A 17759-nucleotide genomic window follows, 5' to 3' on the forward strand; every position below is an offset into this window, starting at 1 on the left:
GGTGGTAAAATTGCTTCCAACCAAATAACATTTTGTGTGCCACTCAAATTGGGTAGTAAAATTTTCAAAACCAATCTTATTATCTTGGGTTTGTAATGAGGACATTCCTAGCATTCACTCATCTTTACATGAAACTCCACTTGATATAGCTGATCCAATTACAAGAAGTAGAGCTAAACAATTGGAGAAGGAAATTCATTCTCAGGTGAACGCTAACCTTATGTTTAATAATCAGTTTATGTTGAATGAGCCTATGCTTTTGAGTTCTTGTTCCAATGTCCTTAGGAATGATGGAGTGTATGAACCAGCATGGGATGAAGATGGATTCAAGCCTCTGGACATTTGAACCAAGAAGCCTATGGTGTGCATGAATAAAATGGTGGTTCATCACCTTTGCATGGGAATGCAACCAGAAGCTAGATGACTGACACATGGTACGAATTCCAAGCATCACCGTGGACAGAATACAAGGAGTTAGACGGTGTTCTATATGTGGATGGAAGCGTCTTCAAGTCTATTTTCCACTCCATCAAACGGTTCATTATTTGGACTTCCCAATAAAGAGTTATACTCATTTTAGTAACTGCTGCCAGAAGCTGTAAGCGCGCGAACCAGCCACGAAATCCACTAGTGCATGCGCATGCTGCCATTTACTCCAAGCTGAACTCCCCTATCTCTATATATATCTTGTACTAGACAATGAAAGGTCAGATCTTGATTGACTAAATTCAGAATACACAAACTCGTGGAGTTTTGTTTATGCGTGAGTCTTGAGAGGCTTGCAACACTTGTTCTTTTCGATTCCTGAGGGAGTTGTAGAACGCCGAACTGCGGTTCATCCAGTTCGTACCTTCACGTCTATAGGGTGTGATTGCGTGGGCTGTTTCGTCAGTATGTGGAAGTGGGATTGTCTCGGTAGTTCATCGCGTGGACAGCCTCGTGGTGCACTGCCTCTTCACCAGGTCACGCAGCGACAAGTTATCAAGTTCGCGGATCCTATGAGAGGATAGGGCCACACAACTTGCTACACGCGTTGCATAGGCGTGTGCATATCAGTTTGGAAGGCATAGATATAATTTTGGGGATAAATTGGATGACTTAGCATAAGGTCACGATAGACAATGCAGCATGAGCCGTCCAAATAAATTCACCTACACATGGCTCTTCCACACTTTACTTGCTAGCCCAAGAGTGCATAAATTTGTGCGCTTATCCAGCAATAGGGTCCCGATTGGAGGATATTCCCATGGTATGCGAGTATGCCGATGTTTTTCCGGATGACTTGCCAAGAATGTCACCAGATTGGGACATTGAATTTGCCATTGAGCTACAACCAGGCACTGCACATATCTCAAAGAGACCTTATCGAATGCCGCCCGTGGAGTTAGCAGAGTTGAAAATCCAGCTTCAAGAGCTATTAGACAAGGGCTTTATTCGCCCAAGCACATCACCTTGGGGCTACCCAGCTCTCTTTGTGAAGAAAAAGGATGATAGTTTGAGGATGTGTTTAGATTACCGACCTCTCAATGCGGTGACTATCAAGAATAATTATCCACTACCCCATATTGATGTCCTCTTTGATCAACTTGCCGGAGCCAGAGTATTCTCCAAGATTGGTCTCCGCTCTAGCTACCATCAAATTAAGATCCATCCGTGTGACATCCCTAAGACCTCCTTCTCTACTTGGTATGGATTATATGAGTACTTAGTCATGTGTTTCGAGCTCACGAATGGTCCTGCCTACTTCATGTATCTCATGAATTTGGTGTTTATGCTCGAGCTTGACAAGTTCGTTGTGGTCTTCATTGATGACATCCTCATATATTCCAAAAATGAGGAAGAGCATGCTCAACACCTCCGCATTGTTCTTCAACGCCTTAGAGATCATCAACTCTATGCCAAATTCTCTAAATGTGAATTCTGGTTGGATAGTGTAAAAAACTTGGGACACACCATCTCTAGTGAAGGCATAGCAGTTGACCCAAGCAAGATGCAAGAGGTGATGGACTGGAAGCCACCCACTTCTGTTCATCAAATCAAAAGTTTTCTTGGTCTGGCAGGCTATTATCGTCGTTTCATTTCGGATTTCTCAAAGACATTCAAGCCAATGATCGAGTTGTTAAAGAAAGGGGTTAAGTTTGTATGAGACAAAAGTGTGAAGAAGCTTTCCACACTTTGTGAAAAACTGCTCACCTCGGTGGCAGTCTTAGCCCAACCTGATAATACCAAGCCCTTTGACTTTTACTGTGACACCTCTAGCACTGGTCTCGGTTGTATTCTTATGCAAGATAATCGAGTCATTGCTTATGCTTCACATGCATTTCGGCCTCACGAGTAGAATTTCCCAACACATGACCTTGAGCTAGCAGTAGTGATTCATGCTATGAAGATCTGGAGACATTATTTGATGGGTGCTCATTGTAATATCTACACCAATCATAAAAGTCTCAAGTATATCTTTACATAGGCCAATCTGAATATGCGTCAAAGGAGATGGTTGGAACTATTTAAGGATTATGATCTAGAAGTGCATTATCACCTCGGGAAGGCTAATGTGGTTGCGGACACATTAAGCCGCAAGACTCATTGCCATTGCCTTTCCGCAGAAAACTTCACAGAAACCTTTTGTCATGAAATGAGGAAGCTTAATTTGGAAATTGTTCCTCAAGGCACACTGAATCACATCTCTATCAAACCTACCCTGCACGATCAAATCATTATGGCATAGCTAGGGGATAAAGAGATAAAACTCATTAAGCAAAAGCTTTCTCAAAGGGATGAAGGATATAAGAGTTTCCACCAAGATTGGAAAGAAGTTGTATGGTTCTAGTACCTCTCAGTTGTTCCAACAGATCACGATCTCCGAAAGCAAATCCTGGATGAGGCACATCTCTTCCAGTTCTCTATTCACCCGGGTAGCACCAAAATGTACGAAGACCTTAGGCAGAATTTTACGTAGATAGGGATGAAAAGAGAAATTGCTCAATATGTGTCAGAATGCGACACTTGCCAAAGAGTAAAAGCAAGCCACTTAAGCGACACTCTTCAACCGTTACCTATACCATCATAGAAATGGGAGGACATAAGCATGGATTTCATTGTTGGTTTGCCCCACACCTCTCAAAAGCATGATTCCATATGGGTTATAGTTGATAGATTGACCAAAACCGCACATTTTATACCGGTTCAAACAACCTACACAACCAATAAATATGCTGAGCTATATCTTGATCGCATTGTTTGTCTACATGGAGTACCCAAAACGATCATCTTAGATCGAGGTGCTCAGTTTGTGGCATGCTTACGGGAACAGTTGCAAGCTTCTCTTGGCACTAAGCTAATCTGCAGCTCAACCTATCACCCTCAAACAGATGGACAAACTGAAAGGATAAATCAAATCCTCGAAGATATGCTTTGAGCTTGCGTTATTCACTATGATAAGAACTGGGGCAAATGCTTACCCCTAACAGAGTTTTCTTATAACAACAGCTACCAAGCTAGTTTGAAAGTGGCACCATTTGAGGCCTTGTATGGTCGCAGGTGTCAAACTCCGTTGAGTTGGTCCCAAACCGGAGAGCAGAAAGTATATGGGCCAGATTTGGTAATTGAGGTGGAAGAGAAAGTAAGGGTAATACAAGAACACCTCAAGGGCGTCCAATCTAGACAAAAGAGCTATTTCGACAAAAGGAGGAAACCATTGCAATTCAAAGTTGGTGACCATGTATACCTTCAGGTTTCACCAACCAAAGGGTGTGCAAAGGTTCAGAGTAAAGGGAAAACTAGCTCCTTGACATATTGGTCCATACGAAATCACGAAAATTTGTGGATCCGCGGCCTATCGAGTGAAACTTCCACCTAGACTCTCGGCTATCCATGATATCTTTCATGTATCTCAACTCAAGAAATGTGTTCGAGTTTCAACCGAGATTATCGAACAACAAGAAGTATGGGTAGAACCGGATCTATCTTATGTTGAGTGTCCCGTCAAGATTGTTGATCGCAAGGAAAGGAGAACTAGGAGGCAAGTGGTGAAAATATTCAAAATTCAATGGAGCCATCATACCGAAGATGAGGTAGCATGGGAAATTCAAGAATATCTCAACAAAAACTTCCGCGGTTTTCTGTTCAACTAGAAATGTACATGCGCATCCACACTAGTTTTTCATTACCTGAATCTCGGGAAGAGATTCTTTTTAAGTGGGGTAGGTTATGACATCCCTAGTGTTTAAAAGGATAAATCTAGAGAAATTAAGGAGGAGATTAGAAACAAACCAAATTTTCCAAGTGTTAAATTCAAAAACACTTCAAATTCTTCTAAGTGTTGAAAACACCGCCTAAATGGCACTTTCTTGGGTAGGATTTAAAAAAAGATTTTTATATAAAAACTCAACTTTTGGCCAATGTAATATTTGTAGAACTTTTCAAACTGAACAACTTTAATAATTTGCACTTTCTTTGATTCTGAGTGGATGCATTCAAAAACTAGGTCAAAGTTTGGTTAATTTCAAGTCAAATTCAAATTAACTCTGCCCGGCGTTCTACCAAATTTCACCCCATTTTATCTTCAAATTTGTTAGGATTTTCACCTATCAGCTTTTGTAGAAGTTGGAGTCCATAGTTCAAACTTAAACTTTTATATTTGAAGTTTTCAAAGTTCACTTCAAATTTTGGAAGCAAATCCAACCCAAATATCCTGCCTACACGCGCCAAGCGTGAACCCACGTGTGCCTGGATCGCGGTGATCGCGCACGGCGTGCACGCCGACACCACGTCACGCCGCCCGGCTCACCACTCCCTATCACCCAACCGCCGCCAATGACAAGACCGCATGAGCATAGCCTTCACCTAACCGTACGCCATGCGATCTTCCCCTCCCCATGCCAAATCCCCACCAGCCAACCCCTGGGTGAGGGCCACATACGCGCGAGCTCCACACGCCATCATCGGCCAGTAGAGTGCCACCTCTGCCTACCACCTCTGCCTGGCCGCCGCCGTCCACGCTAATGCGCACCTAGCCCGGCACGAGCATGGCCTGCTCCCCCACACCGCATTGCCACTATAAAAAGGCACTCACCCACCTCACCGTCGCCACACCTCCACCCACACCGAACTTTGCCGCGTCACCATTGACACCCCACCACCGAGCTCCCCCTCCCGAGGCACACCTAAGCCACCTGAGCCCTCCTTCGCACCACCCGACCCTCACACCACCTTCCCGAGCCCTCCCCCGGCCTCCTCCACTGTCACCTTCGCCGAAGATGAAGCTCCCACGGCCACGCCGCCACTGCCTTGTGGAGCACCACCGCCAGACCTCCTCCGCCCTCGACCCCCACAGCTTGACGATCACTGATGAGCCCCTCGTCACGCCCGTGCCCTTAGCTTACACTCACCTCACCGGAGCTCGCTGGAATTTCATCACTGCGCCGCCGGCCAAATCCCCAAGGACCACATTGCGAAACCAAAAATATTCCTAGGATCTTAGGTCTAAAATGCAAGGGCCGTGTTGTGAAGCTTCAAAAGCTTTAAGGGCCTGGTCGTAAAACGTGTTTTCCTTTTTTGGTTTTAAAATTCATTTAAGCGGCTGAAATATGGAAAATGTCTAGGAAATTGTAGAAAAATGAGAAAAATATGAAACTTTTTTTGCTAGGTTCCTGATGGTGTCTAGTTCAATCTAAAAATGTTCATGAGCATGTTACTATCCTGTCTCTAGTACTAGAATTTATTTTGTGTAAAAGCTATTAAAATGCCTTATAAATATTGTAGTGCTCCAAAAATTGTGAAACCAATTCTGTTAGCTTCCTTTTAACATGCATGTTCCAGATCTGTGACTTGTGTTAGTGGAATCCATGATGTTCATATTGTTTTAAATCTAAATGCCTAGTTGCTATCTTAATATTGTTATTTGCATTATAACTAGTGCAAAACAGATAAAGATGCAAAATAAGTTTGCTTATATTCTTGATACTCATGCCTGGCTAGTAAAAATATTTATCCTTATAAAATCTATATTTTTGGTTGCTTAACAAAATGCATGTTGTTTAATCTTATTATTGTGGAATAAATAGTTCTCATGCTCCAATAGTGTTCAAAACCATCCTGTAAAATTTGTGCAACTAGACTGATGATAGAACTCTATTTAATAATCATTTTTCATATTTTGAACTTTAACACTGTTTGATTTTTAATAAATTATGAAGTTCATCTCAAAATTTTACAGTAGATTTCTTGTGAAGAGAGAAAGTTCCTGTAAACATTTCCTGCTCAAATCTTAATTGATGCTTCCTACAACATTTATTCATGTTGCATGCTAGTTAATCATTAATAATAATCGCTCTCAAGAAGGTTGCTAAACAGTACCAACAAGACACCACCTTCTATCTTTTGAATACTAAGTTTCTAAAAATCTTATATGTGTACACAATCACCATCAAAGAAAAACCCATATTTTCTTCACAACCAACCTTGTTTTGCGAAGAATAGATTTGTTATAAACTTTTCTAGGTGAAGTGGCCAAAGGAAAGAAATGTTTGCAAACCTTGTTTAGGTGAATGTGGACGAAAATGCACCCTATGTTTTTGCAAGATTAATGAAATGCAACCTACATCATGAAAGCTTATACATGAAATCTTATGCATATGCATCTCGTGTAGAAGCTAACCTCGCTGACGACACGTACGAGTTGGTGCCGGAAGCTAAAGAAGAACACTCCACTGCTGCGGTGAACCTGATTGAGACCACTCAAGACCCGAGCCAAGCTTCGGAAGAGCCCGAGGCTAGCGTAGGGCAAGAAGGCAAGCTCCGGAGTATAACCCTGGTTTCCAAATTATGCAATACTTATGTTACTTATGTTTGTGCATTAAGTTCATAGGAGTTGCTTGAAACCTTAGTTGCATGCTCCTAGTACCATGACTTGAATACTAGCATGTTAAGTCGCGTAGTTGTTATGCTAAATAGGGACATGGTAAAAGTCGAGTGATTTCCTGTCACTCTTGAGTTATAGGAGTTGCCTGTTTATTTATTTTGGAATCATGACGGGTGGGGCTTGGTAATATGTTCTGAAATGGTGGATGGCCTGTCTGTTTAGAGGAAAACTGGTAAGGTCAAAATGTGTTAGAGTTGTGGTCAAGTGTTTTAAAGTACTAAACACATACCGAGTATGGGATCGGGAAGCGTAGTACCTGATTGAACCAGGGCGTGGACTTTATCCCTGCTCTCTCTGGAACTGGGTTGCCCTCATGCATCATGTGGGTACAAGTGCTGCCTCGGTACGGCGTCGTTCTGGAACCGTGGGGCATTGTATCCAAGGGAAGTGGGCCGTGGACACGTGCCGGGGATCGATGGAAACGGTGGATATATGTGAACCCAGCGTGGTATGCATATGTCGTGCGTTTAGGTCCACCTTGCAAGGTTAAGAAATTCTATTCAAATCATCTGCTTCTCATAGTCTGGGACTACTTGACTGCCTTTCTACACTGAGTAAGAAGAGGAACAAGGATGATGTTTAATATTGATGCTTGATTAAATTGCTTGTTCTACCATGCTTGCTTAGAATAGGTGCTTACCTAGAATGGTTAATCAACTATAACTTGATGCTAAAAGTTGAAAGCAAGGATCCACTTTAGAAGCTTTTGGCAAAAATAAACCCCTCAGCCAAAAAACCTTACATGTCTAGGAGTCGGTGGATTAGATACCACCTGACGGGTAAGTCTTGCGTAGTATTAGTGTAGTCAGCCTTACTTGTGGCTATGTTTTCAAGTATTGTTGATGTTGAGGATATGATTGCTAGTGTGACTTGATCGTGCCAGCTCCCTCTGAGATGGACGGTTGAGTGGAACCCATCCTCGGTGGGTAAGGACCGTGGTGAGTGATATCATAGACGGCTTCACCATAGTATCGTATATCGATGTTAGGTCTATTGTTTTCTTTTCCACTGCTTTGAACTCTGAAACTACTTTATGCATTTGAACACTCGGTTTGTAATTAATTAAATTGGGACCTCTGTAATCTTTATCTAGATTGTTGTAATCTTTGGGCTCGTCTTCGTGTGAGTTTTGTATGCTTGTTTCGATCAGAAATACGTAGTTGTATCGGGTGAAACCCGACATACTGCCATTTTAATTCGATTAAAGTGTCTATTCAAATTTGAGGCGATGTTGAGTATACTTTATCCAGGTTAATTTGGGTGGTTCTACCACATATGGTAAATGTCACATAGTTACCTCTCTCTTGAAGAAGTCATGTCTTCAGGAGAAGGCTTGTAATGTAGCAAAATGTCATAGGAAATGACAGCTATGTGTGTTCATTTTTTTATTATCAAAATGGTTGCAGAATGTCTAATATAGCAGTTGACTCATTAAAATCGCAGAAATAGACTTATTATGGGTATAGATATCTTTTCGAAAAGTATATGTTGAACATAGAAATCAACTTTTTGTTGCCAGCATTTCTGTTTGATTGAATCTTTTTTTATTTCTCTATGTTTTGAAATATTGCATGCATATTTCTGGTGGAGGTACCATTCCTCATAAGTTTTGGTTAACCTTCACAGAATAAAAATGGTGGTTTTGCATCATACGAGCTCACAAGGTCTTGTACTTGGCTGGAGGTGAGCAGTGACCTTTCAGGACCCTCATTTACATGTACGTGCATGTCTAAGCATGGCAGTACTGCAAATCCGTTTTTGACGTGCTAGCATCCAAACTGGGAAGTTACTCTTAATCAGATCACTGGTAAACTTTTTAATTTACATATTGATTTGAATACAGCTTTCCTGGGCTCTTTAGTTAGATGCTTGTTTTCTTCAAAAGTAGAACTAAACATTATTCATCTAAGATTTCACATTATTTACATACTTTTATCAAAACCGTCCAGATTATCAATCCTGCTGAGACCTTTGGGGACATTGTGATTGATTACCCGTAAGATACAATATCTCTTCTGTTATCAATCCCTGGTGCTAATTTGTCATGTATCAAGCTAGTGATGTAACACTCAATTGGCAGGTATGTTGAATGTACATCAGCAGCAATTCAGGCATTGTCATCATTCAGAAAGCTCCACCCTGGGCACCTCAGGAAAGAGGTGGACAACTGTATCAGCAAAGCTGCTAATTTCATTGAAACTATTCAAAAAGTGACGGTTCACGGTTAGTATTTAGACTCCATGCACAAGAGCACCACTAAACATGTTTTTTTCCTTTTATGATCCTCGAATAGACATAGGTAGAAAAGATATATTTAGCTGATCTGGAATTGCTGAAGGAAACGGCCTCCAGGAAATTCTAACGTTCTCGTTAGGCTGGGTTGCCTTTTTTGTTGTTGCAGTCTAACTACAATTTTAAGACTACGTATTATCTATCCTTGTTCATATATTCAGTTGGGTCCTTCTATATTGTTCTAAAAAAAGAATACAAATTTAAATCCATATAACACTTTTGGGTTCTCTATCTTTTCTCCAACAGGTATGGTTCTTGGGCTGTTTGTTTTACCTACACCACTTGGTTTTGTTGGCAGAGCCCCTAGCTAGCACTCACACTCGCGAACACAGAAACGCCAGTGAGGGAAACACAGCTCGAGTTTGCCGGCGACGAACGCCGCGGAGCCACTGCTCCTGTATCTCGGCCTGCTTCTATTCAAAACGGACTCGGCAAATATCACCGAGTATCTCGGCCTGCTTCTATTCAAAACGGACTCGGCAAATATCACCGAGGAGTTCTGGGGCTACAAATAGGCCAGGGGTCCGTGGAGCCACCCTCCCACGCCCGGCCTTCGCGCGTGATCCGTTGGACGTGCTCGACGTCGCCGCGAGCCGCTCGCTCGTCCGGACGACGCGGACTCCTCCCATAATCACTCCACGCACACAACTCCTCTAACCAATTAAGATCGTGCGTTCTACAGCTCTCAGCACACACACGATCTATCTCCCTAGACCACGTGACACACACGTACAACAACTGGACTCCTGTACGTGACATATACACGTACAGGACCTGGACACTCTACACGAATCGGACACACGCGCCAGGAACATACCATGGCGTGTTTATTCCTAACAGGTTTGGAGTGAAGGGATTAATTGCAGCGGGTAGAACATTCAAGAACAGTCCTGCAATCAGAAAGGCTTGTGACTTTCTGATGTCAAAAGAGCTTCCTTCCGGTGGTTGGGGAGAAAGCTATTTTTCATCTCAAGACCAGGTAAATTCATTCTTACCAGCTTCCTGAAAATAACACCACCTTCCCACTACCAGTATCACGGATATACTTGCGACGTTGTTTGCTGCATTGCGTGCTATGGTCAAGGTTTCCATAGTGTTATCTTTTTTGGGATTTAGGGCGTGTTTGGCAATCAAGTGTTAAAGTTTAACACCTGTCACATCGGATGTTTGGATGCTAATTAGGAGTATTAAACATAGGTTAATTACAAAACTAATTGCACAGATGGAGTGTAATTCACGAGACGAATCTATTAAGCCTAATTAGTCCATGATTTGACAATATGGTGCTACAGTAACCAATTGCTAATGATGGATTAATTAGGCTTAATAGATTCGTCTCGCGAATTAGCACAGGGTTCTGCAATTAGTTTTATAATTACCTCATGTTTAGTTCTCCTAATTAGCATCCGAACATCCGATGTGACACTGTTAAAGTTTAACACCTCGTATCCAAACACCCCCTTAATGTTCCTAATTTATGTACTGGGTCAATACAGTGGAAACAAAGTCAAGAGAGGAACTCGTTATATTTCGCAACGTGGATTCCAAAACGGCACACTATTTATCCAGTGTTTTCCGTTCATTCTTTCCAGCTAGTGGCTCAAACAGTGGTTAGGCAGATGCAGAGATTGTAGTTGTGTACAATGGGAGGATGAGGTTTGGCACCCCGTTGCTCCATCGTTTGGTGGAGTGAGCCGGAGCGCTGGGAGGTGGGTATAGGTGAGCAGATAAGTTTATTTCTTGCTTAGCCAACCTGTTGCCATCTCCATCTTTAGAGAATAGATGACTGCCAATAACAATCCAAATCGACTGGAAACAAACTGACCAAACAAAATCTTTGGAAGGGAAGGAAACTAACGTATCTTATCTCCTGAAAATTTGCCTATCCAGCGTTATTATGGACCTGTAGTGTGTCCTGCACTCTTGCAAGTCAGGCGTGTCATTGCTGGACCTGGGTCCTTGCGGCCCTGGCGGTGCCTCTGGTCTGGGACGCACAGCATGGCATGTCTCCTTGTTAAAACATTTTGTCTTTTTTTCTCGAATGAAAACAGCTCTTCCTTGACCTGAAATTGTTAAAACAATTGCACTATCTTTTGGTTTACATTCAATCAGGTTTACACGGATCTACAAGACAAACATGCTCATGCAGTGAATACTGATTGGGCTATGCTGGCTCTTATTGATGCTGAACAGGTATCCTTTGTTTCTTTGATTTAGTTTGTGGGGTTTGGTAACCCGATAGGATTTGCTGATTCCTAATGCACTAAAATCTTGTTGGTACAGGCTGCGAGAGATCCAACGCCTCTACATCGAGCAGCAAAGGTTTTGATCAACTTTCAATCAGAGGATGGAGAATTTCCTCAGCAAGTAAGTCACAAATGATCCAGAGAGAAAATAGCATCAGTGCTTTCTTCCATACATTTACTCCTCAGTTAAGGTGAAGTTAGAGCTGGCAACCCATTTCTGTACTCCCAGGGGGTTATCTGTCCCGGCCTCAAAAACTAACTGGTAATTACTGGTAAACTAATAATCTTCTTGTAAGCTCTTGAAACTCGAAACCAAATAAATGATCTTTAGATCAAAGAATCAATACTGCATGGCATTCCTGAGTCATGACTCCAACCTTAGGTACAGCATAAATAAATTGGTGTCGTCCAAGTTGTTGGTTGCAAAGTACTCCCTTCTCCTTAATAAATTATGTGTATTGTACGTTCTCGGGAAAAGAAAGCATTGGTCTTTTTTGGACGTTGTACTTTGCCTTAGTAACAAGGTAAACATGGTGGCGTGTAAAGTTTTCATAAAGTGTGTAGCCAAATTTAGTAAATTACACATTATATTCTGGAGGTAATATTCTTATGCGGTTTTGGGTGGAACGGGTTTTAGATCAATTTATTGTTACCTCAATATTAACCTGATGTTCATGCTTAAATTACTGTATTCCTAATTTACAGGAGATAATAGGGGTCTTCAACAAAAACTGCATGATCAGTAACTCCCAGTACAGGAATATCTTTCCGATTTGGGCTCTCGGAGAGTACCGGTGCCGATTCCTGGCCGCTGGCAACTAGTATTGGATCATCAACTAGTACGTGATTTGGCTGGCTGGTTTACGTACATGGTTGAAGTTGAAGAGTAGGCTTGGAAGAGCTTTGTGAATCTATTGATGATGACGTAGCTCTATGTTCAGGTGCTGCTCAGGGGTGAAAGATGTAGCTAGATTCAGGCTAGAGGATTTAGTTTTAAACTGTCTTGCATGGCATTTTTTTTCGCACAATCCAATCGATATCCAGAATGTGTGGCAACTGGCGATGCGGGATGTCTTCCTGATGTTGCCGAGGCCACAGAAGATCGAGCATCATCATCCCACTCCAGCCTCGTGCTAAATTTAACCTTTCATGCGGCAGCACACCAACTTTCTACTTCCTCTGGCCGAAAATATAAGCATTTTTGGGTTTTCTCCTAAGTCAACTTGTAAAACATTTTTTAACTTTGACTGTCAAAACAACAATTTTCATAGCCATACTGAGGGTTAGGTGTTGGGGGACTGTTCCCCGGCCCTCGCATCGTCTCGCTCCAAAGCGGCACGGGGTGACTCCCACCTGTCACCACTCAGCCCTATCCAGCAGCCTAGCTGGCCATCGCTGTCACCAGCCACCGGCGGCCCCTCCCCCTCCTCCTCCTCCTCCTCCTCCTCCTCCTCTCCTCTATCCTTCTCTCTCGAGCATATGCTCTCGGATGTGGTCACGTTGGCTCGCTGGCTTGTGCAGGCCCTAGACATCGTGTTCGCGGATCTGGGTGGCGGTGCACCGGATTCGGACCGTGGCCCACCGGATCTGCGCGGTGGTATCCATTTGCAACTGGTGTTTGGGCTGCGGTAGTCTTGGTGTGGGGGTCAGCCAGCGGTGTGCGCGGCCCTTCCAACTTCGTCGTGCGCCGCCATCCTCGCCATCACTCCGGCTCCAGGCTTTGCCGCTGCTTCACAGTGGTGGTGACCGGATCTGCTAAGCTACTGGAGGGCTCGCTCAGATCTAGGGAGCCGGGTGGCCTCATCAAAGCAGCCATCGCGTGCGGCAAGGACAGCGAGGCGGAGGTCGGTGGCGCCGGCGCCGGCCCCACCGTCTTTTAGGGCACGCCCGAGGAGAGCGGGCCGCGGAGCAGCACGGGGGACAACAACACCTGCGATACGTCCACAAGGTCGCTGCGCATGATGAGGAAGAGAGGCCCGTCCTGGCCGAGGGATCGGTGGCGCCTCGTCGTCAGGTCGCTGCGCAGTAGAAGGCGGCATCAGCGGCGGGCACACCAAGGAGCATGAAGGCAGCACCGCCGAGGAGCAGCTTTCGGAGGGAAGGCACCGGCCAGCGACTGCACCACTAAGGTGGGTGCGTGGGTGAGGAGGTGCAGGCCTGCTGCGGCCACGCGTGTGAGGTACCGGAGTGGGCTACCGCTCACGTGGAGGAGGCTGGCGAAACGAGTTGGTGCAGGCTGTGCGGGCGTTGCGGGTCTTGACCGTGCCAGGCGTGGTGGATGGCGGCTTTGCGTGATGGCCGGAGCAACCTCGTCGTTGGTGTGGTGGCTGCCATATGCAGCCAGTTGGTGATGCAGGCGGCGTTCGTGTTGGGCGGTGGGCGTAGGTGTTGCCTCCCATGGTGGTTCCTTACGTGGCTGTGGGAGATGACAACGCCATGGAGACGGAGTTCAATTCATCGATGGTGTGGAGATGGCGCGAGCAGCAGCTGGACAGGCGGCGTGGTGGCCGTGGAACATGCGTGGCATGGCCACGACAGCAAGCACGTGAGGTGGAGGTGACCTGGCTGCATGGGCGAGGTGGCGGCGCAAAGCCAGAAGGTGCAGCTCCGCAGCGCGGCGCGAGGAGGCACAGCGGCGACGCCGGTCCGGGTTTTCCATGGTCGTGATCTTGGTACCGTCAAGCTGAAGGCGTGCAACGACTAGGGATGTGATGCTCCGGGCGAAAGCCTTACCGGCAATCTTGGTAGTGGCGACGGTGGCGGCACCCTTGGGCATCGTTCTCCCCATTGGGGGCATCATGTTGGAGCTCTATTCCTGCTGCATGGGGTTCTCTGGGTAAAAATCCTATCCAGTTTCTGGACGACCGACGGTGGCACCATTGGCGTCGTGCCCTTCTTGGAGGTGTCATTTCTAGAGACGCAACTCGGCTTCTGGCAATACTGGTGACGCCGATGGTCATGGGAGGCTGCGGCTGGTGGTGGCGGTCCTACTGCTCAGGCTTGCGGCGCGGCAAGCCGGCATGGCGCAGGATGGCAAGCTTGACGGGAGTTGCCAAGCTCATGTGGAGATGATCGTTGTTGTGGTGGCGGCCAGGGGTTGCCACATGTTTGTCGGGATGGCTGCTTGCAGCAGACCGCGGCGGCCAGCATTGCTTGGCAGCTCTTAGTGTAGCGTGGGACTGCGTTAGTGGATGGTGCTTGCAGCAACGACATCATGGGACGACTAGGCTTGCAGCAGACTGCAGCGGATTGCTCAACTTTGCTGGACTACTCATCAGAAGACGGCGCAAGTGACTTATTTGGCTCGCTAGCATGGTGGCGGAGGCTATGTGCGCGGGTTGAGCAATGAATCGAAGTCGACCTGCAGCAGCGATTTGGCTATTTGATGTAGACCTTGGGAAGCAAGGCAACATTGGGCGACTAAAGAAACAGATCCACGACATGGAGTACTATGGAGGATGTGGCGAGGCCCCCACATGTGGTGTATCTTCGAGGCGACAAGAGAGAGGTGGAGTCCAACGACGGATGTGGCGAGGTCCCGTGCATTGTGTTTTCGTAGTGGCGACTTCAAGGCACCCTGCGAGAGGTCTGCATCTGGTGGTTTCACTCTGTCGAGCGGAGTGTAGTGTTTGCAGCGGCACTACAGCGAAGGGTTCCGCATGGCAGTGACCTTCTCGGTGTGGTGCGGTCTGCTCCTTTCGGTTCCCTGTCGACGCGGAGTCACGCCTGCAGGTTCAGCGACTACATGAGCATGAGATTGTCAGTGGGGGGTGCCTTGTTGCGTGTCGAGTGATGTTGTGAGTGGTGTGACCGCGTTGATGTCTTAATCCAATCGGTTGAATTTGACAGTTTTAAGTTGAGCGGTTACCCGCGTTGATGTACCAATCCAACCGGGCGAGCCATTTTTTTTCTTTTCTTTTCTTTTTCCTGCCTATAGCCTCCTAGGGCCTGTAGTCTTATATTTTTTCTGCCATATCAATAAAAACTCGCACTTTCTTGTGTGGTTTGTTAAAAAAAATTTCATAAACATTATTAAAGTAAGAATGACATTATAAGTTTTGGCATCAAACCAACTATACTCTATCTATTTAGAAATATATTATTTTTATAGGTATTATTAGTCAAAGTAGTATATTAAAACCAATGAAATATACCGTGTCTATTTAAAATAAAGTAGAGGCAAGATCACCAAAGTTCTTGCCCCAGTTTGAAGTGTAATTATGATTTTGCTCTCGACTATTGTCAATACGATTTTGCCCCTAATCAATAGTCAAAACAGGAGCAAATATGAAAGACCAAGCATAAAATTATAATGACTTGTGAATAGTTGAGAGCAAAATCATAAAGTTACCTATACAATTGCACTTCAAAGTAGGGGCAAGATCACCAAAACTTTAAATTATTTTTATAGGTATTTTGGTCAAATTATTTATGGATGGAGACAATATAGAGAGATTGCGAGTTCGTTAGGATCAACCGTCGTTGGATGAGCACGCGCTCCCTAGAGGACGGCATTACGGCGCTGTAGTACGCCACCTCAGTGCCCCTCAGTCTCTGGGCCTCTAGCGCGGTAGCGCCCCACCCCATGGCAACCAAAATATTGATTCTGGTATCACTTTCCCTTTCAATACTTTAGGACTTGTCTTTGTTTGATTAAATTTATATAAAAATGTGATAGTATTTACATTACAAACAACATACTATCAAAAAATATTTTATAGTGGATCCAGTAAAATTATTTTAGTATTGTAGATGTTGACTTTCTCCTAGAATTTGGTCAAAGTTGTTGAAGTTTGTCTTATGATAAAACTATGAACTGTAATTTGGGATAAAGGTATGAGCTGGGCCGGCCTAGCGCCTAGGGCCACTTTATTGGTCGATTAGACTAGCTGGGCCTTTTTGCTTCAGTGTTGTAGAATGTAGGTGTGGAGAAATTCAGCTCTCACCTAAGCCATGGCTATAGTGACCTTAGGTCTTTCTCCACCCACCCCTGAAGGAGGTCTGTAAGTCTGTAACATAGTCATGCCTCTCTTTGAGCTAGCCTAATAAAACGGCTTAGGTAGGCAACTTGTTTATCTTTCAATCACGATTCTAAAGAGCGACAATAGGAGACCTGCGTGATGTCATATGTGTTAAGAGGAAAATAATTGTCTGAGTACAAAGCTATTTCTACACACTAGTAGAGAATTGGCTTTCGATCCGCCCCCTTTTGTCCCGGTTTAAAGTTGGCCCGGGACAAAAGGGGGTGCGCCACGGTAGGCAAAAATGGAGGGGAGATTTACTCCCGGTTGGTAATTGCAACCAGGACTAAAGGCCCCCCTTTAGTCCCGGTTGCAACGGCTAGTGAACCCTTTTATCCTGGTTGGAGCCTCCAACCGGGACTAAACTTCCAACCGGGACAAAAGGTGTTCCTTTTTGTCTCGGTTGGAGTTTTTAACCGAGATAAAAACTCATCCCCATTATATACGGCCAAGACAGAGGACTTTCTTCCTCCTCCAGCCCGAGCCAGTCCAGCACATTGACAGAGAGAGCTGAGCTTCACCTACTCTCCGGTGGTGCCGAAGCAAGCAAGAAGGTGCTGCCCGAAGTTTTTTCCCTCATTTTCGTGGGAATTTCACTCAGCCAATACAAGTGTTGCGAAGGTTTGCTACTTCATCCTCGTGTTATGCTTTGATTTATGCTTTGGAGATGGAAAGATTATTTGCTAGAATGTGATGATGAAGTAGAAAAATGGAGAGGTATTTTGAGCTAGAATGTGAGGGAGATTGATGTGTCATATATGGTATGCATTATTGCAGTGGTTTAAAAATGATGCTACCTTGTCTAGACGGTTTATCTTATCAAATTCAATATGGTTTTTTAAATCCATACTTGTTGAACTTGCATACCGTGTTCATCTCTCCGATGATGTTCTCCGCCGAGCAGCAACGTATGTCAAGAAGGAGGTTTGATTCTACGAGAAAGAGTGGATACGGACATCGTGACTGTGTCCCCTTTTCCGTAGCATCTAACCTCTTTCATGATGAAGTGCGGTGCCGCCCAGTTGAGGACATCCTCGCGAGATGATCATGGTCTTCAAGTTGAACAACTTATGCAGTGTTAAGATAATAATTTTTGTACATAGATGGCTTCTGCTACTGGAGGAAGTGGTGATGGTGGGGGCGATCGTGGTTCCTATTATGGCAAGGTTCCAATCATAGTTGGCCCTCAGCATAAGCCGAAGAAAAAGAGCGCACTGGAAAAAGCAATGCTTCGTTATTTGCAGCAACGTCATGAAGAAGCTGTTGCCGCGGGTCAGG

At 44.8% G+C, this 17759-nt stretch overlaps 1 pseudogene; it reads left to right on the forward strand.

Annotated features, from left to right (window-relative positions):
- Positions 1 to 12282, forward strand: part of LOC101779264 — a 116230-nt pseudogene extending 103948 nt beyond the window's left edge.
- The last annotated feature ends 5477 nt before the right edge of the window (positions 12283 to 17759 follow it).

The sequence above is a fragment of the Setaria italica genome, chromosome II, assembly GCF_000263155.2.
Source record: "Setaria italica strain Yugu1 chromosome II, Setaria_italica_v2.0, whole genome shotgun sequence".
NCBI classification, from domain to species: Eukaryota; Viridiplantae; Streptophyta; class Magnoliopsida; order Poales; family Poaceae; genus Setaria; species Setaria italica.